We start from the raw sequence: 24,811 nt of genomic DNA on the forward strand, positions 1-24,811 counted from the left end.
GCATTTTATTAAACTATGTAATTGGTTTCCATACACCTCTTCCTGGTTTCTGAAAGTCTACATTTTGCAGTCCAAACATAATGAATATTTTCAAGTAGCATCCGCTTCCAAAACATAATTGTTATGTGAGAAAGCAGCCTCATAGCCCTAGTTTCCTCCCAGAAGATGCTTATCTCGCTTGGTCCCAGGACATTTGTTTTTCAATTTTACGAGTTGCGTTTTCACACACCAGACAGCCGCAGAACACAAGCGGCAAGAAGAAAATCGGCAGTTTCATAAGAAGCTATCTGAACGCATTCTTTGACATTATAGGCCCTGTGCACACTGCTATTAGGGAGATTTACTAATGCAATTACACCAGATTAAATACTGGAAAGAATGGCATTCATCACAAACACCATGTGTATCAGGCTGGGACTCCTTAGCAATGCCGTCCCATCCGCAAGTAGTCATAAAGCCACTTTATTCCCACCATTTTACCGGATGCTGTGGAGCCCTGGCTTTACAAGCTCAGGTTCATTAATACGTTTTTGGAGGCCAAAGCCAGGAGTGGATTTCAAAAATAGACTCGGTTTTTCCCTTTTATGTGTCCTCTGTTTGTGATCTATCCCTGGCGTCATAAACTGCAGAACCCCAGCCTTAGGCCCTTTTCACATGGGCGAGTTTTCCGCTTGGGTACAATGCGTGAGGTGAACGCATTGCACCCGCACTGAATCCGGACCCATTAATTTCTATGGAGCTATGCACATGAGCGGTGACTTTCACACATCACTTGTGCGTTGAGTGAAAAATCGCAGCATATTGTGCCTTTTTTTACGCAACGCAGGTCCCATAGAAGTGCGGATGCGGTGCAATTTTCATGCATGGTTGCTAGGAGACGACCAGGATGGGGACCTGATCGCTATTATTTTCCCTTATAACATGGTTATAAGGGAAAATAATAGCATTCTTAATACAGAATGCTTAGTAAAATGTCCATTGAGGGGTTAAAAAATAATAAACAAATTTAACTCACCCCATCCACTTGGTCGGGTAGCGGATCTCCTCTTATTTCTTCAGGACCTGGCTAAAGGACCTTTGAAGTCACTGCGCTCATCACATGGTCCATCACCATGGTGATGGATCATGTGATGAGCGCAGTGACGTCATCAAAGGGTCCTTTAGCCAGGTCCTGAAGAAATAAGAGGAGATCCGCTACCCGACCAAGTGGATGGGGTGAGTTCAATTTGTTTATTATTTTTTAACCCCTCAATGGACATTTTACTAAGCATTCTGTATTAAGAATGCTATTATTTTTCCCTTATAACCATGTTATAAGGGAAAATAATAAAATCTACAGAACACCTAACCCAAACCCGAACTTCTGTGAAGAAGTCCGGGTTCGGGTCTGGGTACCAAACATGCCGATTTTTCTCACGCGTGTTCAAAACGCATTAAAACGCTTTGCACTCGCATGGGAAAAAAAAGCTTGCATTTTCCCACGACGCACCTGCGCCCTATCCGGCCCTCACACATGACGCCCGTGTGAAAGAGGCCTTAGAGTTCACAGTTACTTTACCTGATGGAAACTACTGTCATGTGTGCTGGATATAAAGAATTCTGGCTTCAAAAAGTCACAAACAGGGACTTTACGACTTTTGGGGGTGGGGGTATTTGTCAAACAATTTTGCGACTTTTTGAGCACTGCGTCTTCCAGCACCACCTACAGATATGGAGTGAAAATGTAGTCAGTAGATCACTGGGGTCACATTTATAAAGTACGGCTTTTTAAAAAGTTGCAACTCCGCTTTAAAGCATCCCCCAGGCGTACTTTTACTGAAATATGCACAAACACATGGCACCTGCGCCAAATTTATTAATAATGTGCGCCATTTTCATAACTTTGGGGAAGGTGCACAAAGAAGCTCCAGTCTAAAAGCGAACCTTAGTCACACATACAATGATATACTTCGCCCGCCCCCCATTGTACGTAGTACACTACAAAATCTTTCATTGGAGACAGAAAAATGTTGCAAGTGAGAACAGAGCCTCAAAATAAAACACACGCGGACCCAGTCATTTCTATGAGGCTGCAAATAATCGTGACAGCATGTGGAGGTCATCCGTGTGCCTATAGAAAATGTCCTAATCTTGTCCGTTTTGTGGACAATAATAGGCAGTTCTATTAGGTAAATGTGCCAGTATGCATATTTTTTGGATCCGTGGTTTGCAAACCACATAATACATATATATGGCCATGTGCATGAGTACGGCCGCACGATCGGGTTCCTGGATGCAGTTTTGGAAGCCAAAACTGAAAGTGAATTCTAACAAGAGGTGAAGTCTTATCTCCACTTTTATGATTCACGTCTGATTTTAGTTTCCAGAACTGCATCCAGAAACCTCACTGTGTGGCCGTACCCTTAATATAGTCAAAATTGCAGAAGCTACTGTACATTCGCTGTAACTACTGAAAATAATAATATTAAGACACTACACATAATTAAGATACAATTAAAAAGTGGCAGGTGCTCTTTAAATGTATAGTCTCCTTTAGATAACATGGCGACTTTGGTCGTGCAACATCGCAAGTCATTTTGGGGAAAGTTGTAAAACGCTTCAAAAATCCTTGAATAGCTCGCCATCGTTTTCAATGGAAAATATAAACTATAGTTCACATGGGCAACTATTTTTACGTCGCTGCTCTCAAATACTGAAGCTTTTTTGGGAGCGGATTTGTCCAAAATCTACTTGCTATATGGTATGCATTTTGTATTTAAACATCTGAAAAAAGGAATACACCAGAGATCAGCAACCTTCGGCACTCCAGCTGCAGTGAAACTACAACTTCCAGCATGCACACTTGCTCAGCTATTCTTGAAGAAAACACATGCAAATAAACGGATCATGCTAGTAGTTGTAGTAGAGCTGGCGTACCGGAGGTTACTGACCCCTGGAATACCCCCAAAAAATTGGACTGTATTTCAACATCTGATTCTGTTTGATAATCAGCTCCAAACATTTCTGCTTCAATGTGAACATTACCCCAGTGTGGTTCTGCAATAGCCATTTTCTGCCGAATTAGTTCTATGAACATTTCCTAGGACTTAACCCACACAAGAAAGCGTTACATGGGGGCCAAATCCCCTCCACCGCCTGTCCTTAGCCCGTGTCGAGCATCAGATTTAGTTCAAGTCATTTGCAAAGGAGAATTAATAGTTTACAGACCTACCAAATAAAGATCTGTGCGTTATCAAACTGAATATCTGTCTAAGGGCTCGTGAACACGACTGTACGTATTGTGTAGTCCACAAAAAATACGGATGACATCCGTGTGCATTCTGTATTTTACGGAACGAAACAGCTAGACCTTAATAGAACAGTACTATCCTAGTCCGTAATGTAGACAATAATAGGACATGTTCTATTTTTTTGCGGAACGGAAATACGGATATACAGAAACGGAATGCACACAGAGTACCTTCCATTTTTGGGGGGGGACCCATTGAAGTGAATAGTTCCTCATACGGTCCGCAGAATAAAACTGAACGGACACGGAAAGAAAATACGTTCGTGTGCATGAGCCCTAAGGCTTTCATTACATATTCACCACTTAGGCCTAGAACAATGCCAGCACCTCAGTGGCCTCTATCAGTCACAGGGTGCCTCCAATTACCTTCAGTCTTCTCACAGTAAGGGCTCATGCACACGACCGTAGCGGTCTGCAAATTGTAGATCCAAAAAACATGGATACTGCTCACGTGCGTTCAACGACTTCCGGAGTGAAACCTCCGACACCTAATAGACCAGTCCTATCCCTGTCCGCAATGCGGACAAGAGTAAGGCTAGGTCTACACGACGACATTTGTTGCGCGACAATTTTTATAATGGCAGTCTATGGTGTTGCACTGCAACATGCGACATGCTGCGATGCAACAGTCCCAGAAAAATCCATCTCGAATGGATTTTCTGCGACTGTTGCATCGCAGTCGCAGCATGTCGCATGTTGCAGTGCGACACCATAGACTGCCATTATAAAAATTGACGCGCGACATTGGTGCAACAAAATGTTGCGCGACAAATGTCGTCGTGTAGACCTAGCCTAAGACGTTAGAGATTGTTGTGTGTGCCACGAGATAGACGCACGTGTGCTGTCCGCATCTTTTGTGGCCACACTGAAGTCAATATGTCCACATCTGATGCTCAAAAAATGCGGATCAGACGTGGACAAAAAAAATAAATAAAAAATAAATACGTTTGCGCGCATGAGCCCTAAGGTTATACACACAGTGCGTATTACAAGCAGAGAGTTTTATGCAGTGAACTGCGCAAATTTTCGGTGCAGATTTCACCTTTTGCAATATAAAGGGTGAGATCTAGGGTAAATCTGCGCTAAAATCTACAAACACCTGCATATTTGGGTGCGAAAACTGCACAAAAATGTATGCAGAAAATCTGTGTAAACTACACTGCTGTGTGCAGATACCATGAAGGCTCTGTACATTAGCCAACTGTAGAGGGCAGTCATAAAACAAGAGGATGCAGGCCTCACAAGAAGAAACTGCCCCAAATTTCAATTGGCAGGGATCCTTATGTAGTATATGCAGTTCTAAAAGGTAATATATGACTGGGACACTGGCGTCTATTATGTGACCTGCTCCCATTAAACAGTCATCTGCGGTGTTAATGATGGACCACACGGGTACGGCCACACAGTCAAGTTTCCTTTCGCACCCTGTGTGTCTGAGCCCTAGGTTTTGTGTACTGTATATGCCAGCGTCCAAGTTAGGGCTGCAGCTATTGATTACTAAAATAATCATGTATTCTACCAATTAATCCAATCATTAATCGAGTACTCTAATAAATAAATAAATGCTAATTAAAAGAATGTTTTCTATAAAACTCAGCAGCTCCCCTGCCATCTGTCTCCCTCTCCAGTGCCATAATTTCCCCTTCCAGTGCCACCAGCTCCTCCCCCTCCCAGTGCCATCAACTTCCCCCACCAATGCCACCAGCTCGCCCCCAGTTCCCCCACTCCCCCTCCTAGCCATCAGTGCCCAGCCGCAGCGCCAGTGAACTAAAATGAGAGTGTCCTTTTGAACTCCATTGATACTTTTTCTTCCTACTGCATTACTAATGATGCTGTATTTTCACTCAATTTTATTTCCATCATAACAGAAACCCACTTTTCTGAAGGCCACTAAAAGATCGCTCATGTCCAGCTGCTGTGGCACTTTTGACATACTGTGGTGATGTCTGATCCATTGTGATGTCACTGCAATGTTTTTCTAATGATCATCTGCCATGGTCACAGAATGAAGGGCAACATTTCTGCATTAGGGCTCATTCAGACGGCCGCATGCTGTCTGCAGAACTGTGGATCTGTTTTTTTTTTTTTTTTGCAGACAGTTCAACATTACCGCAAAAAAACAGATTGCATTCCGCATTTTTGCAGTCACACCCTGATGTCCTGTTTTATTTGTTTTGCGGGGCCGCAGAAAGTAAGAAAAATGCCCCATAGAATGATAGAAGTGAATAGGTCTGCATTTTTACGGACAGCATACAGCCCTCTGAACGGGCCCTTAGAGTAGTGGGAATGGCCCGTTTTAAATACATAACCAATCAATGCAATAGGTTCTATGTAACGGACCAGCATCCAAATGGGAATGTAGCAAGACTGTGTGGGGAGGGGATCCTAAAAATCTGTTACAAATATCAAACATGTCTTCGCAGATTTTACACAGCAATTCACAGACGCAGGCACAAAGAACGGGACTCTGTAAAATATTACATACCTATAGCAGCACACTGGGGAATTTCAGTACTACCCATAAAACTAGAACAAGTATATGTTTTGCTGAAAAGACCAACAGGAACTGGTGCCATTTTACTGGAAAGACTGTAAAGGGGATCAGTACATGTATTCTGGTAAGAGATAAGAGCAAACGAAACAGGAATTAACAACTTCAAGTTCAAACCACATGCAAGCGTGCATCGGTAACGTGCCCCCTTGTGCAGGTGCAGAGGCCCACATACTGTATTCCTATGAAAAATGCAGTAAGTGCTGGAGTTATGAGGTAGGCGACAGTTATACTCCACACACAGCTGCCAGTTCTCCCCCTCATGGCACCAAGAGCACTGTATAGTCACACTGATGCCCCTTGACCACTGGAGCAGTAACGCACTTCACTCTTCTTGACCTTAACCATGGTCATCCGTCCCCAGCAGTCCCCACAGTAAAAGATCCAAAGCGAACTGTCGGAATTTATTACAAGGTCAGATTATAGGAAACCTGATTTTTTTTTTAAAGTTTTGCTGGGGGAATGCATTTTTACTGTGGGGGTCTAAGATCCCAATCTCAGCTTAGCAGTGTAGCCTGGGCACTTTTGCTACTGCTCTACAACCGGAAAGAGCAACCATCACACTAGGCCCCTGTGTTGGGGAAACCGGCCACATAGGAGCCATGTCCACCCCCGGTTTATCTTTAAGCCAGCTGCTTGTGGCCAGATGGCGGCTCCAAGCATCTGCTTGATTTGCATGGTGGTCAAGTCCTCCCTTGATGGTGCAAACCTTGGTTGTTCAAGTCATTGGAAGCAATGCAGGAATAGGCAGAGCACGGAAATGAAACCTTTGCCATTTTCCACAGAAATGGTGCTAGCTAGGAACAATTATTTTTCTAGAGCTACTGCTTAGGTTGCACGCACATGGTTGTGTGCGGTCTGTGTGACGGCCAGATATCCCCAGATCGACCACAGCTCAAATGAGAGGAACTCACTGCATCATAATGATCTACAATACTGTGAGTTCCAGCCCAACAGCAGGTCTATGGTCCTGTGCTCACAGCATCAGTACAGGAGAACAGATCCATGGTTGGGCAGGAACTCACAGCAGCATAGATCAATCTGACTCCGTTCACAGTGACAGACCGGCCATGTGAACGCAGCATTAAGGTCCTTTTACACAAAATCAGGGAAGAGTATTTGTAAAAACTCTGGTTCCTGATAACTGGCCTATGTAAAAGGTGCCAGTGATCACCCAATGAACACGCAAACGCTTATTCATTGGGTGATTGTGTCTTTCAGCTGGCACCTAAAAATCATTGTTTCTGTGCACCGGATCGTGCCGTCTAAACAGGGTTCTGCTGCCCAAGAACAATTATTTTCTATGAGGACAATCGATCGCTTGTCCCCATACAGCGGAGGTGATTGCTGCATGAAAATGCAGCCCTCAAACGCGCAATTATCGGAAATGTGATTTCCAATAACTGCCTGCAATATCAGTCCGTGTAAAAAATAAATAAAATGGGTACAATCACTGTAAAACCACAGCAATAGATCGACTGCACATTATTCCTGAGGGGTGCTGCAGGTTTTCTGTATCCATCTATACACACTCATCAGATATGTACGTCTAAGAACAGAAATGGGGGTCTATAGATGTATTAGTCCTGATAGACGTTAGAAACAGTGTGACGGCTCAGCAAAGAACAGACTGTAACAAGCCACTATACACCGCTGTACTGTATAACCCATACATTATACTGTGGGGTGCAACTGGAAGTTAACTTGCAAAATAAATACCCTCCACCTATAAATTATACTCTTATAGAACAATTATAGTTAACATTTAAAAGACAGGAAAAAAGGCTGCAGAAAACTAAAGAAAACGTAAGTAAAACATAGAAAAAAATGTCTTCAATCTGGCACTAAAGGGGTTGTCTGACCAGATCAACCCCTTTATATACTGTACTTGCATTATTAGGGTATCTGTATAAGTTGGGATGGGCTCCCATGATCACATTCTCTATAAGTCAGGCTGGAGAGCCATCGTGGACCTGGCAGGATAACATATTTATTACATGGTCTATCGTTCATTTGAATACATGAACACATTCTCTTTGCAGCGTTTAGCTGATCGCTGGCCAAGCTTCAATTCAAAAACCACAGCCGCCATTAGTGGTCTGCACACCATGCGTAGGGTCTTGATCAACTAACCCCTGACCATAGACAACAACTACTGACGCCTAGGGTTTCTTTTACCCAATAGCACAACTAAATGATACAGAGGGTACAGGATACACGTGGGTAGGATCCTCTTGCTTACTGTCTCTATCTTAATAAAGAGCAATATATACATGCCTGTAACATGCGGCCCTATAACCCTTATGCCTCTGACGCATACAATAATGTGTCAGCTCTAACCAGTGTGAATGAGCGCAGCTTAGCTATAGCATATACTGGTAAAAATGATATTGCAGTTTTTCATCTCCATCACTGAACAGAGAATATGGGGCATTACAAACACCAGTCTTAGCAAAGTCCACTGGAGCAGAGGTTTCAACTAATAAATGACAAGTTTTACTGACTTTTCCAACAGAACTTTACAGGTTAAACTAAAAAAATTAGAATATTGTGCAAGTTCATTTATTTCAGTAATGCAACTTAAAAGGTGAAACAAACATATGAGATAGACTCATTACATGCAAAGCGAGATATTCCAAGCCTTTATGTGTTATAATGTGGAGGATTATGGCTTACAGCTTATAAAAACCCCAAAGTCACAAATCTCAGAAAATTAGAATATTACAAGAAATCAATAAATAAAAAATGTTAAATAGAAAAATGTAGGACCTCTGAAAGTATAACCATGCATATATACTCAGTACTTGGTTTGGGCCCCTCAATGCGGTGTGGCATGGATGCCATCAGCCTACGGCACTGCTGAGGTGTTATGGAAGACCAGGATGCTTCAATAGTAGCCTTCAGCTCTTCTGCATTGTTTGCTCTCAAGTCTCATCTTTCTCTTGGCAGTGCCCCATAGATTCTCTAAGGGGTTCAGGTCAGGAGAATTTGCTGACTTTTGGCAGTGTGGCCAGGTGCCAAATCCTGCTGGAAAACGAAGTCGCCATCTCCATAAGGCTGGGTTCACACCTGAGCGTTTTACAGCACGTTCCTACGCGCTGTAAGACGCTCAAAAAGGAGAAACGAATGATTCCCTATGGGAATGGTTCTCACCTGGGCATTTTACAGCGCGTACAATCGCGCTGTAAAACGCCCGACGCCCCAAGAAGTACATGAGCTTCTTTGGGGCGTCTTGTCGCGCGTTCCCGTACATAGACTTTCGGGAACGGGCGTTCACTGGTCTCTGCATGCGCAATTGCAAACGCCGGTACAATCGCGCATACAGAGCGCTCCTTTCAGAACGCTCAGGTCTGAACCCAGCGTAAAGCTCCTCTATGGAAGGAAGCATGAAGTGCTCCAAAGTCTCCCGGTAGGCGGCTGCGTTGACTCTGGACTTAAGGAATCACAGTGGACCAAAACCAGCAGATGACATGGCTCCCCAAATCAACACAGACTGTGGAAACGTCACACAGGACTTCAAGCATCTTGCATTGTGTGCCTCTCCATTCTTCCTCCAGACTCTGGGTCCTTGGTTTCCAAATGAGATGCAAAAGATGCTCTAATTAGAATAGAGGACTTTGGACCACTGAGCAACAGACCAGTATTTTTTTCTTTAGCCTAGTCAAGACGCTTCTGACATGTTTGTTGTTCAGGAGAGGCTTGACAAGAGGAATACGACATTTGAAGCCCATGTCCAGGATCCGTCTGTGTGTGGTGGCTCTTGATGCACCAACTCCAGCCTCAGTCCACTCCTGGTGAAAGTCCCCAACACTTTTGAATGGCCGTTTCCTGACAATCCTCTCCAGGCTGCGGTCATCCCTGCTGCTTGTGCACCTTTTTCTTCCACACAATGTTCTATTAATGCGCTTTGATACAGCACTTTGGGAACATCCAACTTCTTTTGAGGCTTTCCCTCCATATAGAGAGTGTCAATGATGGTTTTCTGCACAGCTGTCAGGTCCGCAGTCTTTCCCGTGATTGTGATTCCACCTGAACCAGACAGAGACAATTTAAAAGCTCAGGAACCCTTTGCAGGGATATGGATTAATTAGCTGACTACAGTGTGACACTTTGAGCCTAGAATAGTGAACCTTTTCAAAGAATTCTAGTTTTCTGAGATTGTGACTTTGGGGTTTCAGAAGGTGTAAGCCATAATCATCCAAATTATAACAAATAAAGCTTGAAATATCTCGCTTTGCATGTAATGAGTCTATCTCATATATTAGTTTCACCTTTTAAGTTGCATTACTGAAATAAATGAACTTTTGCACAATATTCAAATTTTTCGAGTTTCACCTGTATATCGATCTGCTCAGCTCCTCCAGCTCTATACCTTGCTGCCCGCAGACTGCGCTGCTTGTTCATGGTGACAGGTTCTCTTTAAAAGACGCTATTGTGTGTCACAAATGATCTGAGTTAGGCCTCATGCACGCCATCGTATCCGTTGTGTGGTTGGTAATTATGGATCCTGGTTGTGTGCATGCCGACATCTTTTTTTTTTTTTTACTCCTGTGAAATGTCTTAGGCTACTTTCACACTAGCGTTCGGGCGGATCCGTTCTGAACGGATCCGCTCATAATAATGCAGACGGAGGCTCCGTTCAGAACGGATCCGTCTGCATTATATTAGCAAAAAAAAGCTAAGTGTGAAAATAGCCTGGGACGGATCCGTCCAGACTTTCAATGTAAAGTCAATGGGGGACGGATCCGCTTGAAGATTGAGCCACATTGGGGCATCTTCAAACGGATCCGTCCCCATTGACTTACATTGAAAGTCTGGACGGATCGGCCAAATATAGGACATGTTCTATCTTTTCAACGGAACGGAAACGGAATGCAAACGGAACACATTCCGTTTTTTTGCGGAACCATTGAAATTAATGGTTCCGTATACGGACCACAAAAACGGACCACAAAATGGAAAAAAAAACGGTAGTGTGAAAGAGGCCTTAGGCCTCATGCACTCCATCGTATCCGTTGTGTGGTTGATAATTATGGATCCTGGTTGTGTGCATGCCGACATTTTTTTTTTTTTTTTTTTCTCACTCCTGTGAAATGTCTTATCCTTGTCCACAAAGCGGACAAGGATAAAACAAGTTCTATTTTTAATGTGGGGTCGTGGAACAGACACCCAGGTGCAGACAACACGCTGTGTGCGGTATGCATCTATTATGGCCTCAATTAAATGAATGGGTCTGCCTCCGATTGGCAAAAAATGCGGAATGGATGCGGACCGAACATACGGCCTTAGAAAATAGTCAAAGTCTATAAATATGACTTTATAAACTCCAAAGTCTATAAATATATTGCTAACAGACTATCATTTGCATTTTAATCAAAGTCCCATAGGTGGATTCGTTTCCCATCTTGCAGCCCTGTGCCAAAAGGTAGCGCTGGACTATCAGAATTTGCAGACTATTGGAAGGCAATTTAAAAGAACTTTAAACACGCAGTCTCTTATCAAACGAATTACAATGCAAAGGCTAAAAACATCCTGTATCATCTGGTGCTGACTGAAGGGCAATCCAGGCAATATGACCGCCAGAAATAGCCCCTCATAGTACGGTGAGCACATCTATTTGGGGGTTATTTTGGTATGGCTGCTATATTTTACCCATTCATTGGATACTATATCTGCTACAGTTAAACTATTAACAGCATCTACTTTAGAAAAAAAATAATCCTATAGGATGCGCGCCAGCCCTCCTAATCTGAGGCGGGACCCTGGAAGAGACGTCTATTTACTGAAGGCACACGTGCCACTGGTGCTACAAATAAAGGGTGGAAAAACACTCACCCCAGTGGTTCCTCCTGCTCCACGCTAAAGTGAGCCAAGCAAGCAAGACTATATATACACACCGCAGGGACTATTTTTACTTCTGTCAGACTTCTTCTAATCTGCCTATGGCTTTCTAATAAATGACAATCCAAAATAAACTGCTGCATGTCTAGATAGCAGACGTAGGATACGCTTCATATTCTGCAGGAACTGCACGCAGCAGACGTGTGGGTCACAGACTGGTTCAGTTTACATCTATTACATCCTATGGATAACTATTGAAGTTCGACCTGGTGACAAAAACCTTATCTATTTTGATTCTGAACTATAAAAGAAAATAGTAAAAAACTACATGTAAAATCTGCACGACCCTGAAAGAAACATACGGCTAGAGTAGCTCATCATTTACCACAGCCTCCCACACACCCCTTGTAAATCCAGCACCTAAGAACACATCCTTATGTTATTTAAAGGTTGCATATCCTAAAAATACATTACATATTCAGCTAGGAGAGAAAAAACTGGAATCTGAACAGCAGCCGCCCCAGCCAGGTAAAGGGGGCTTCCGTTGTTCGAGGGGGTGACAGTAGCAGATTTTAAAAAAATATACAATAGAATGAAATCCATTTTAGCAATTTAATAGAGAACTGAAGAAAACGATGGTAGGCTCTGTGTACAGCACTACAGACTATGTCGGGGCTATATAACGGATCATCACCCTCTTCTATTCTTTATTGGATTTCTAAAATCTATTATCCAATGTCATAGCTGGTTTCTCAGTTCAGCTACACCCATTTACCAGCACTGCGAGGCAGTCATTAGGAATTACCATGGCTGGAGGGGCCATCCGGACATATTTCAGTTTACTAGGTGTTATAGTTTATAGCCAAACAGCAGTTACAAGTGTACGACATCAATAAACCCTGTACACTTTATAGCTGCGTATAGTGCAGGGCGAGTCCACAGACAAACATGGGAGAATCTCAATGGAACTACAAGCAGGGGAATAAGGAAAATTGTATTAATTATACATTTCAGACACAATCAGAGGAGGACTGTATTTAGACTGTTGGGCCTGGATGCGGCCGTTTCGATTGCCAGAACAGGGTTAGGCTACTTTCACACTGGCGTTTTGAATTCCGTTTGTGAGATCCGTTTCAGGGATCAGGATTCAGGAAACGGTTCAAAACTGATCAGTTCAGCCCCAATGCATTCTGAATGGATAAGGATCCGCTCAGAATGAATCAGTTTGGCTCCGTTCTGCCTCCATTCCGCTCTGGAGGCGGACACCAAAAGGCTGCTTGCAGCGTTTTGGTGTCCGCCTGGCGAAGCGGAGCCAAACGGATCCGTCCTGACTTACAATGTAAGTCAATGGGGACGGATCCATTTTCACTGACAATATGGTGCAGTTGAAAACAGATCCGTTCCCCATTGACTTTCAATGTAAGTCAGGACGGATATCCGTTTTGACAGACTTTTTTTTAAAAGAATAATGCAAACGGATCCATTCTGAACGGATACAAGCGTTTGCATTATAGGTGCGGATCCGTCTGTGCAGATACCAGACGGATCCGCACCTAACGCGAGTGTGAAAGTAGCCTTAGTGAGCCATCCATCCTGTCCCCCCCCAAATCTATCAGACATCCATGACATATCCTTTAGATGTACCATAAAACTCTGATGGGAACAGTTATTTAAAAATACAGACTTCTGTATGAGCAAAATAATCTTTCCCCCCCCCCCCCTCAATAAAAGATTATACGACCGGCAACTACACGTATCTCTAGCACACATTTTTTTCTGTAACTCCTAGTAAAACTGTATAGCACAGCCCATGGAACCAGGTGGGATGAAAGTCTGACACTGGCAGCACTGATTGGATGAGGTCACACTCCCAACTGGTAACACCCGTCGTGACCTTCACTGCAAACTGCTGGCAATTCATTCATAACTTCTCAAAGTAATAATAAAGGAATGGTACAACATGGAGTTGTATTATTACATGAGGTCTAAAACGCACACATCAGGAGAGGTGGCAGTTGAGAGGAGAGGGCCTCTTTAAGGCCACCTTCACATTAGCTGCAGCCTTCTCCGGCAGGCTGTTCCTAACCATAGGGCTCTTTCAGATAAACGTGTCCTGTGCGGGAATCACGCTCCGTGTGGGAGCGTGATCCTCCGTTACGGACACTGCTGGTTTCCAGGAGATACTGATTTATAATGCTGTGTGTCTCTGCATGACCTTACTGCTACAGAATTAGGGCTCATTCAGACGGCCATATGTTTTTTTTCCCGCACCCATTCCACAATTTTGCGGGAACTGGTGCGGACCCATTCATTTCAATGGCACCGTAAAAGATGCGGACAGCACACCGTGTGCTTTCCGCATCCATTGTTCCTTTGCACCGCAAAAAATGCTAGAGCATGTCCTATGTTTGTCAGTAAAACTCGGCTCCGTGGCCCCATTCAAGTCTATGGATCCACAAAAAAACGGAATGCATATGGAAGACATTCCGCATGCATTCCGTTTTTTTTGCGGACAGGCTGAACTGTCCGCAAAAAAACATATGGCCGTCTGAATGAGCCCTTATACTGACAAAGCTGCCAGTATAATTCTGTAGAATTAAGGTCATGCAGAGCACACAGCATTATAAATCATTATAATGCCCTGTGCTCCTGGGAAACCAGCAGTGTCCATAATAAGGAATCGCGCGCACCCACTGAGCATGATTCCCACACAGGACGTGCTTGTCTGAAAGAGCCCTAAGGAGGCCATGCACAGCTGTGGTCACTCCCCATACACATGCATGCTTGGCTGGGCACAGGGTTTTAATGTGTTCTCAATGGATGAAGGGGAGTAAGCAGCTGCTAGACACCCCTGGTGGCATCCTGTCTCCAATGACATGTAGAAAGCCAACATGCCTGACCCTTCTTTCCCTTCCTTGATATCTGCCATTGCGGGAGAGTCAGCACATCCCAGGCAGGTTAGATGGTTGGCCAGTCCCATCATAATCAGCAGAGGGCATTTCCACCATGTGAAGTTCACCGCCAAACCACGCTGAAATAGCTACCGCGCTACCGCCACAGGGTTCAGTCTCGGCAAGGAACCTTTCTAATTTGAACGCGGCTATTAAATGTGTTTATCGAATGTGTTTACCCGCCATTTTCCCCAAAGACACGAGTGGAGTAGTGAAGGAGAAGGGAACATCTGGATGTACCTCTTGGTGACTACACAAGGTAGCACTGGGAGCACAGTCACCCAATTAAACAGTTTGTTTGGCGGTCACATTATTAATGAGACCGAGTCGAGCCGCGGCGCAGACAGATGCTGCAAGAGCAAATGTGAGCATGTATTAACTCTATGCTGTCTACCTAAAGCCAGTAATGAGCGCCACTGTAGCCAACTACTACCACCAACATGCTATTAGCCACCTGACTGGAGGCATCATGCAGAAGCACAGCGGAGACCATAAGTGCATGATAAGAGGGAGAAATCAGATTACACTGGGATGGAGTTACCACATGTGCACAGCTGTATAATGGATATGCAATACCCCATCTATAGAAAGCTATGGACTATATTTACACACGTCTCCAATGTCATATAGAAGCTTTGTCCCACAGATCGGAACGGATGTATGGGGGGGAAAAAAAAATAAAAAAAAGGTTGTATATCTGATTGCATGCTGTATTTCCAAGGTCTTTCCCCTTAGAAGCGTGGTGGTGGCAGTGGCCCCCGGGTACAGTGCTGCCAGGATGCTATCTTAGGGCCCATTAAGTAGGGATGACATCAGAGTCACATTCCTGGTTTTCAGTAGAGAGGGGAGGATAGGGGTTGTATATGTTCAGTCTTTGACTACTGTTATACCCAAATTGGGTTTATATATGTTCAAACATGTGAATTTGTACTAATTTTATACATGCACAAAATTGAGCAAATTAATAAAAATGATTTTATAAAAAAATATATATAGATATATATTATATTTTTTTTCTATATATATATAATAAATAATAATAACAGCAGCAGAGCCATCCGTCACATGAAAGACACCAATGGCAGACCCCACTGACACGTAATAAGGTTCAGGGTCGGTCATGGTGAATAAAAATAAGTTTGTGCTACGCTATATTTTTTTTTTTTTCCTGGGAAATATGGAAAGACGCAGCTTCAACGCAGATCGTAACGGTATACAGCAGGGATGCTCAACCTGTGGCCCCCCAGCTGTTGCAGGAACTACAACTCCCAGTATGCCTGGACAGCCTACAGCTATTAAGGCATGCTGGGAGTTGTAGTTTTACAACAACTGGAGGGCCGCAGGTTGAGCATCCCTGGTATATAGTTTCCTCACCTTTCTGTTGGGGCGGCAGGGCTCGGACATTCATGTATCATATGAAGAAAGTTTTAGGAGACACTTTTCAGCAGATGTGGGCCATAAAAAAATAAAATAAAATAAATGAAGAAAGGATAGAATGGCAGATATCTAAATGGCTGTGACAGCGGCTGGACAGACAATGAACCTTCATCACATGTCCTCGTGACCATAATGCACACATCCTGGCCAAAAGCTTCAGGGCAAGACAGAAGACACCCGATGAAAACCCTTGAGTGGTGACATCTAAGCACCTTCCCAGGCAGCAGCAGGCTCATATGATCTCTAGGACAACTCAAGTGCACAGGACGGTCCTTCTAAATTTCCTTAAAGGAACAATCATTAAAATAATGGAGAATGCAGACCATGACCGTGGACTCCAGGAGGCTGAAGAAAATCTCGGAGACTTTCTAAATCACAATACTAAGGAGCCAGCTTGAGTTTTCATAAACAGGTTACATCAACCAATGCATACAGTATAAAATATCACCATAGGAGACAATGTAGCAACAGTACCCCAGAATGACATGGGTACCCCATCACATGTCACACCCCATAATATGTGAAGTATGGCGGTCAACATGGTGCTCGCTACCTGCCGCACATTGTAAAGTGGAACGCCAAACAAAGCCCCCACAAAGTTGCATTTCACAGTTTTGGGTGCCGTTCCTTGTGATGTAAGTGGGGGTGTCAGTGCCCCCCACCTGTCAGCAATCACTGTGCTATGTATCTACCTCACCAGATGACAGGGGGTGTGGACCCAGGGAAGACATTATCAGCCAGGTCACAAGATAGGGGGGGCAGTAAGGAAAGTGTGGGCACCCCCAGAACTGTGGGCACCAGCAAGTTTAGGGTGGGGGTCCCAGGGTGTAGAGGAGAATACAATTACTTGACACCAATGAGGGGAGACTGATGAGCACTCTCCGCACTAAGCCATAATAACACATGACAGCACATGTGGAAAGCCCCTCCCCACAGCAGAGACCCCCGACTCTGGGCATACTCACCCAAAGTGCTCCTGTTGGTACACTGTCACCGAGCCTCCCGTGTGCTACAATGTATTCCTCCCTCCTGCTGCTGGATACACACACACGCCGCCTTCCCAGCCCGCACTTCCCTCACCTGGAGCCGTTCTCTCAGCAGGACCCAGCGGACTTCTTTTCGTCAATCTGTACCCACCCTCAAACACCACAACAGATCATCTCTTTTAGGTGACACTCCGCCACAGCCGCTTCACCTCTTGGAACTCGGGGGGCTGAAGAGGGCGGATCACTCCGCGTCAAAGGCCCGGCTGATGACGTCAGCGGCAGCCCAGAAGCCAGGGCAGGCTAGAAGGAGAGCACTCCGTGGAGTCAGAACTGCACGTCCACTCGTTAGAACGCCACAGATAAACAATGCAGCCGTGTCGGTAACGGCTCGCTATCTGTGACGTGGGATAAAGGCGGGAGGGAAATGAGGCCGCTAGCTTGACAGCTCGCACGTTGGTTTTCTCTTAGCAACCGATGACGTCTTCGACTCCGTAGCCTCAGGCGATTGGCTGATACGGTGACAGAAGACGGGAGGAAGGACCTTTTCGAAGATGAGAGTGATTGACGTGTGTTTTAGCCAATCCAAATGCAGCAGAGGCGGAGATGTATGAGACGGCTTGTGGCAATGTTTTTATCAGCTGCAACGCAAGGTGTGTGCTCTGGGTGTGGAGCGGGCGGAGGATCACTGGTCTCAACTCAAATGTCACTGATTTACAGGACCTGATACCACAGCAATGCACAGTCCATGCCAGAGACATATAGGAAAAGCCAGAAGTACGTGGATACATGTATTCTCATGTCCTACTCCTGCGTGAGGAACATTGTGGGGAGTGTAACACATCTGGTGCCAAGGAAGTGGAGTTTTCTGGGCTCTAGATTTCCTCAAAGTGGGAAAAAACGCAAAAACATAATTTAGGGCCCATGCACACGACAGTATTTAGCGTTCAGCATACTGGCCGTTTTTTTTTTGGGGTTCAGTATGTGGTACATAAACTGAAGCATTCATTTCAATGGTTCAGAAAAAAACAAAAACGGAATGTACTCCGTATGCATTCCGTTTCCGTATTTCCGTTTTTTCCATTCCGTTGAAAGATAGACCATGTCCTATTATTGCCCGCAAATCACGTTTGGTGGCTCCATTCAAGTCAATGGGTCCGCAAAAAAAAACGGAACACATACAAAAATACATCTGTATGCCTTCCGTATCCGTTCCATTTTTGCCAAACCATCTATTGAAAATGTTATGCCCAGCCTAATTTTTTCTATGTAATCACTGTATACTGTATATGCCAAACGGAAACACAACAGAAACAAAAAACGGAACAACGGATCCATGTAAAATGGACCGCAAAACACTGAAAAAGCCATACGGTCGTGTGAAAGAGTCCTTAGGCTACATGCAAATTGCGGATCCGCAAAAAAAAAAAAAGTATGACATTCCATATGGCATCTTTTTTTGTGGATCCATTGTAATAATGCCTATCCTTGTCCGCAAACTAGAAAAAAATAGGACATGCACTATTTTTTTGCGGGGTAACAGAACGGACATACTGATGTGTTACAGCACACAGTGTGCGGGCTTCGTTTTTTGCGGACCCATTGAAATGAATGGGTCTGCATCCTATCCGCAAAAATAACGGAACGGACACTGAAACAAAATACGTTCGTGTGCATGTAGCCTTATAGTGCAATAAAAAAAAAAACGCTCACAAAAAGCGCTCATTCCCCAAATGGCGTCTGATACATTTACCACTGAAGGTATGAACATGGGTCTGAGGGTGCTGCCGCACTAAAACTTTTTTCTTTGGGTTTTTTGTGCTTTTAAAAAACACCCTGAAATTCTAGCTTTTTTGGGGGGGGGATGCATTTTATAACATTTTTCTATATGAATTCGACAGAAAAAAAACTAAAAAATTTTTTAACAAATGCCAAGGGGGAAAAAAAACACTAGAAAACTGTCTTAAAACTGTAAATACAAAAGAAAGGAAAAAAAGTGTTTGTAGAGTTGTATAAAACTTTTTGAGCAACACGTACCATCCAAAACAAAAAAAGGAAAAAATAAATAACATTTTTTTTTATTTATTTTTTTACGTAGGCCTACATTTACTACGGTAATTTATCTGCACCAAAAATGTGTAAAAAAAAAATGGCACATCTATGGTTTTTACAGTTTTTTACCCACATCCTCGACAAGGGGCCAAACGTAACAGAAAGTGGGTGGAGTTTTGCAGAAAAGGGGCGGATCTAATATGTGGCATTTTGCGCCAGTTGGCACCATTCTGGCATAAAATTCGGTCTCAGACTTAAGGCTGTATTAGGGCTTATGCACACGACGTTAATTATTTTGCGGTCCACAAAAACCGGATTCGCTAAAAAATACGGATGACATCCGTGTGCATTTCATATTTTGCAGAACGGAACAGCTGACCCCTAATAGAACAGTCCTATCCTTGTCCGTAATGCGGACAATAATAGGACATGTTCTATTTTTTTGCGGAACAGAAATACGGACATACGGAAGCAGAATGTACACGGAGTAACTTCCATTTTTTGCAAAGTCGTTGAAATGAATGGTTCCGCATATGGTCCGCAAAAAATAAAACTGTTCCGGACAGCAGAGACACGGAGCACTAACATGATGGATAATGCTCCGTGCCTCTCTGTGACCTCTTTACTACAAAATCACGGTGACAACTTTATCTCCGTGTCTCTGCTGTCCGGAACGGGGCTTGGCTCTTTCAAGCAGCGGACTAGCCGGACAGCATCCGCTTGTGTGAAAGAGCCCTAAGGCCCCTTTCACAAGAGCGAGTATTCCGCGCAGGTGCAATGCGTGATGTGAACGCATTGCGCCAGCACGGAATCCATACCCATTCATTTCAATTGGGCTGCGCACATGTGCGTTGGTTTTCACGCAACACTGGCCCCATAGAAGTGAATGGAGCTGCGTGAAAATCGCAGCCGCAAGCAAGTGCGGATGCGATGCGTTTTTCACGGATGGTTGCTAAGAGATGTTTGTATACATTCAGTTTTTTATCACGCGCGTGCAAAATGCATTAGGCAAAATGCATTCACACTCGCGTTTGGTGAGGATCCATCATGGATCTGCACAGACGGATCCGTTCAGATAATACAACCGCATGCATCCGTTCGGGACGGATCCGTTTGTATTCTCTTTAACATAGCCAAGACGGATCAGTCTTGAACACCATTGAAAGTCAATAGAGGACGGATCTGTTTTCTATTGTGTCTGAACGCGATCGCAGGCAACACGGAATGACTTTGCCTGCGAAATCGCGCATTTTTCACTGAACGCATTTGCAACGCATCTGGACACGCTTGTCTGCAAGAAGCCTAAGGCCCCTTTCACACGAGCGAGTTTTCTGCGCGGGTGCAATGCGTGACATGAACGCATAGCGCCCGCACTGAATCCTGACCCATTCATTTCAATGGGTCTGTGTACACGAGCGTTGTTGTATATTCTGCGTTTTTCACGCAGCCCTGGCTCCATAGAATTTAATGGGGCTTTGTGAAAAACTTATTGCATCCACAAGCAAGTGCGGATGCGATGCGTTTTTCACTGATGGTTGCTAAGAGATGTTGTTTGTAAACCTTCAGTTTATCACGCACGCGAAAAACGCATCAAAACGCATTGCACCCGCGCGGAAAAAAAATGAACAGCTGAAAGCAATCGCAGACAAAACTGACTGAACTTGCTTTGAAAATAGTGCGAGTTTCACTGAACGCACCTGGACCTAATCCGTCACGCTCGTGTGAAAGGGGCCTAAGGCCTCTTTCACACGGGGGCGTCATATTTTTGGCCCGGATAAGAGGCGGGTGCGTTGCGGGAACACGCGCGATTTTTCTGCGCGAGTGCAAAACATTGTAATGCGTTTTGCACTCGCGTGAGAAAAATCGCGCTTGTTTGGTACCCAAACCCGAACTTCTTCACAGAAGTTCGGGCTTGGGATCGATGTTCTGAAGATTGTATTATTTTCCCTTATAACATGGTTATATGGGAAAATAATAGCATTCTGAATACAGAATGCAGAGTATAATAGTGCTGGAGGGGTTAAAAAAAAATAAAAAGTTAACTCACCTTCTCCTCTTGATCGCGTAGTTCCCGGTCTCTTTACTTCTTGAATGATGAGCTGTGGGCTAAAGGACCTGTGGTGACGTAGGATCACATGCTCCATCACCCCGGTGATGGACCATGTGATTGGAGTATGTGATCTGACGTCACCACAGGTCATTTAGCCCACAGCTAGTAAAGAAGAGACCGGGAACTACGCGATCAAGAGGAGAAGGTGAGTTAATTTTTTTATTTTTTTTAACCCTTCCAGCACTATTATACTATGCATTCTGTATTCAGAATGCTATTATTTTCCCTTATAACCATGTTATAAGGGAAAATAATACAGTGAATAGACTGTCACCTAGAAACCATGCGTGAAAGTCGCACCGCATCGGCACCTGCTTGCGGATGCTTGCGATTTTCACGCAACCCCATTCATTTCTATGGGGCCTGCGTTACGTAAGAAACGCAGAATATAGAACATGCTGCGATTTTCACGCAACGCATAAGTGATGCGTAAAAATCTCCGCTCATGTGAACAGCCCCATAGAAATGAATGGGTCCGGATTCAGTGCGTGTGCAATGCGTTCACCGCACGCATCGCACCCGTGCGGAATACTCGCCCGTGTGAAAGGGGCCTAAGGGTGCCGCCACACGGTGCAGTTCTGACATGCATTCAGGGTGCAGTTTTTTATTGTAGCTAGCTGAAATGAATTTAATCATTCCCACAATGCAGAGCACCAGGGTTTAAGGAGTGAATCTAATTAGGACCTGACCTGGGTAAGGTAATTTTACTAGTTTATTTACAAATCCCTATCCAGGCAACAGAACCTGTCTTGACCCAGGTATAAATTAATACTTCACTTTTATTTGACTACAAGTAAAACCTAAATGCTAAGTGTGTGCGAGGTGCACTCTTTAATTGAACTTAAACAGAACCAAAAAATTAAGGGGTGTTAAAAACACAGTACACCACTTCACTGGTAGGTGTATTGCTTTGACTATTAGGCAGGGTGAAGAGATGTGCACTATCTTTCACCCTTACCACTGTAAGGGCCGGACACTACCGTACCACCGTCCGTCGGGAACCCAGCTGGCTGATGGAACTGCCTACCGGAATCCAGCGACACAAGTGTGAAAGTACCTTTAGGCCTCTTGCACACAAACGTTTTTTTCCGTGTACGTTCCGTTTTTGCGTTCCGTATACGGAACCATTCATTTCAATGGGTCCGCAAAAAATTTTTAATGCGTTCCGTTTTTCTGTTCCGAGATAGAACATGTTCTATTATTGTCCGCATAACGGACAATGATAGTACTGTTCTATCAGGGGCCAGCTGTTCCGTAAAAAACGGAATGCACACGGACATCATCCGTATTTTTTGCGGATCCGTTTTTTGCGGACCGCAAAATACTGAAAAAGCCATACGGTCGTGTGCAAGAGGCCTTAGCCAACCAATAGTTGGTATAGAGTCAGAGACAAGTGTCCATCCCTACCCCATATCTATCATCCAGCCTGAGCTAGATCTGCTGCAGGTCTAGACAGACGGTCTAAGCTTACACCATCTTTAGGATTAGTAAATCTGGGCCATAGAGTGAAACCACACATGCAAATTTTCTTTGATTTGCCATTGAAAAAAACATAGAAAACGTATTGCAGTTTTTTCCATGCTGCATGCTTTTTTCATCTAAATACAAGGCGATGAAAGAAATTCCAAAATCTTCCACATGCTGCTTTTTGGGAAAAAAACAGGTACAAAAATGCAGCTAATCAGAAAAAAATGCCTGTGTGTCCTGCGTTTCATATTTCCCACAGATTTTCAGCAACCATCTGGAGTCGGCATCTATACATAAAAAGTGCACAATAATTTAGGTGCAAAAACTGAAAAGAAATGCAAAAGTGCTGAAAAAAAGCAGCAAAAACCTGCATGTGAAAGCACCCTCAGAGTACAATTTAAGAAAATCCCCAATAAGGACTGATTCACCAGAGGTCACTATCACAGAAGGGTTGGACACATCTTCAGTGCGCTCATCATCAGTGATGGCCAGTTCTCATTGTTCGCCCGCGAACATATGCGGGCTGCCATCTTTTTTCACAAGTCCGGTGAGGCACAGGTAAGCCCTTACCTGTGCCTGTGCGCGAGCCGGTCTGAAAACAAATGCGGTCACCGGGAGCAAGCAGTTCCGAGAACAGCCCAATGAAGGACCCGGTGGCTGTTCTCGGAACTGCCTGCTCCCGCTGACCGCACTTGTTTTCAGACCGGCTCGCGCACAGGTAAGGGCTTACCTGTGCCTCACCGGACTTGTGAAAAAAGATGGCAGCCCACATATGTTCGCGGGCGAACAATGCGAACTGGCCATCACTGCTCATCATGACTGCGGTCCAGTAACTACACCAGGTAAACGAGAACCGTCATTTCCTAGGCTCTTTGTAGCCTCCCCCATTAATAGGTATATGAAGATCAGGGCATTGTGTGCCTCTCTAGTAAGAGAACAGCATGCCAAAACTTGCCATCAATACAATCAGGTAAAGGCCATATGCACACAGTTTTTTGTTTTTTTTAAAGAGAAACTTAACCAGAGATCACCAACCATTGGCTCTCCACCCGTTGTGAAACAAAGACTCCCAGCACGATTACTCTGTTCCTATTACTCCTACTGACGTTAAAAGGAGGATTCTGGGAATTGTTGTTTCAGAACAGCAGGGGTGCCAGAACTACACTTTAGCAAAGCTTTTGGTATGTCATAGTGAGGATCCGAGTGTTAAGACCCCTACAGATCTCTAGAATGAGGAGTAAGAAGCGCTTTAGCTGAAGACTAAGGACTGTTTCACAGGAGCAAGTCCATTGCGGGAATCACACTCCATGTGTGAGCGTGATCCTCTGCATTGTACTGATTTATAATGCTGTGTGTCTCTGCGTGACCTTCCTTCTACAGCTTTATGTCACTATGATCCTGTAGAAGTAAGGTCAAGCAGAGACACACAGCATTATAAATCATGATAACCGTGTGCTCCTGCAAGTCCAGAACGGAGGATCACACTCAAACACAGAACGCAATTCCCGCAATGGACTCGCTCATGTGAAACAGCCCTAACTCAGACTTTCTACTGAGGCTGTCTTCTGTTCCATCTTCAGGAACGAGAGACCGCGCTCACTTGATCGTTTTTTAACTCCTCGTTCTCGCGATCAGTAGGGTTCTCAGCACTCAGACCCCACCAATTAAAACCTTTGATATGTTGCTATGATATGTGAAAAGTTTTGCTAGCGTGTAGTTAACAATCTGCCCACAACTTGAGGTGTGAATGAGACCTTTACCACTCTTTCTTCTGATGCTGTTTTCTAGTGAGAGAGACATGTAACACCCTAAACTTCATATACTTAGAAATAGGGAAGGCTATAAAGAGCATAAAGTTCTATTTTATCTAGTGTCGGACAGTTCCAGATCTTCTTGGGCTAGTTTCACTTTAGCGCTTTCAGTTCATTCCAACATTGCCGTAAGCTAACACCTCACTGTCTGGCCTCATTCGCTATAATGGTTAGATCTGGTAGCAACCCGGTAAATATACCGATTCTCGATAAAACGCTATGGGTTTTGAAATGCAGAGATGAAAAAAGTAAGAAAAAAATGGACACATCGTGAACTCCAAAAAAAAGTCTGTGTCCTAAAAGGAGTTGTCCAATGTCA

General features: G+C 44.2%; 1 protein-coding gene across 10 annotated transcripts in view; it reads right to left on the reverse strand.

The window, feature by feature from the left end:
* The window catches only part of MEF2A (myocyte enhancer factor 2A), a 139,220-nt gene extending 121,187 nt beyond the window's left edge, over nt 1-18,033 (reverse strand). For 2 of the 10 annotated variants that reach the window (XM_044279429.1, XM_044279419.1), the window contains exon 1: nt 17,035-18,012. The gene's annotated coding sequence lies outside the window, so the exon portion shown is untranslated. Of the gene's footprint in view, nt 1-17,034 lie in introns of all 10 variants that reach the window. The other 8 variants (XM_044279426.1, XM_044279425.1, XM_044279427.1 and 5 more) reach the window with 7 other exon arrangements.
* Nucleotides 18,034-24,811: the final 6,778 nt, after the last annotated feature.

Source organism: Bufo gargarizans, chromosome 2, assembly GCF_014858855.1.
Source record: "Bufo gargarizans isolate SCDJY-AF-19 chromosome 2, ASM1485885v1, whole genome shotgun sequence".
NCBI lineage: Eukaryota > Metazoa > Chordata > Amphibia > Anura > Bufonidae > Bufo > Bufo gargarizans.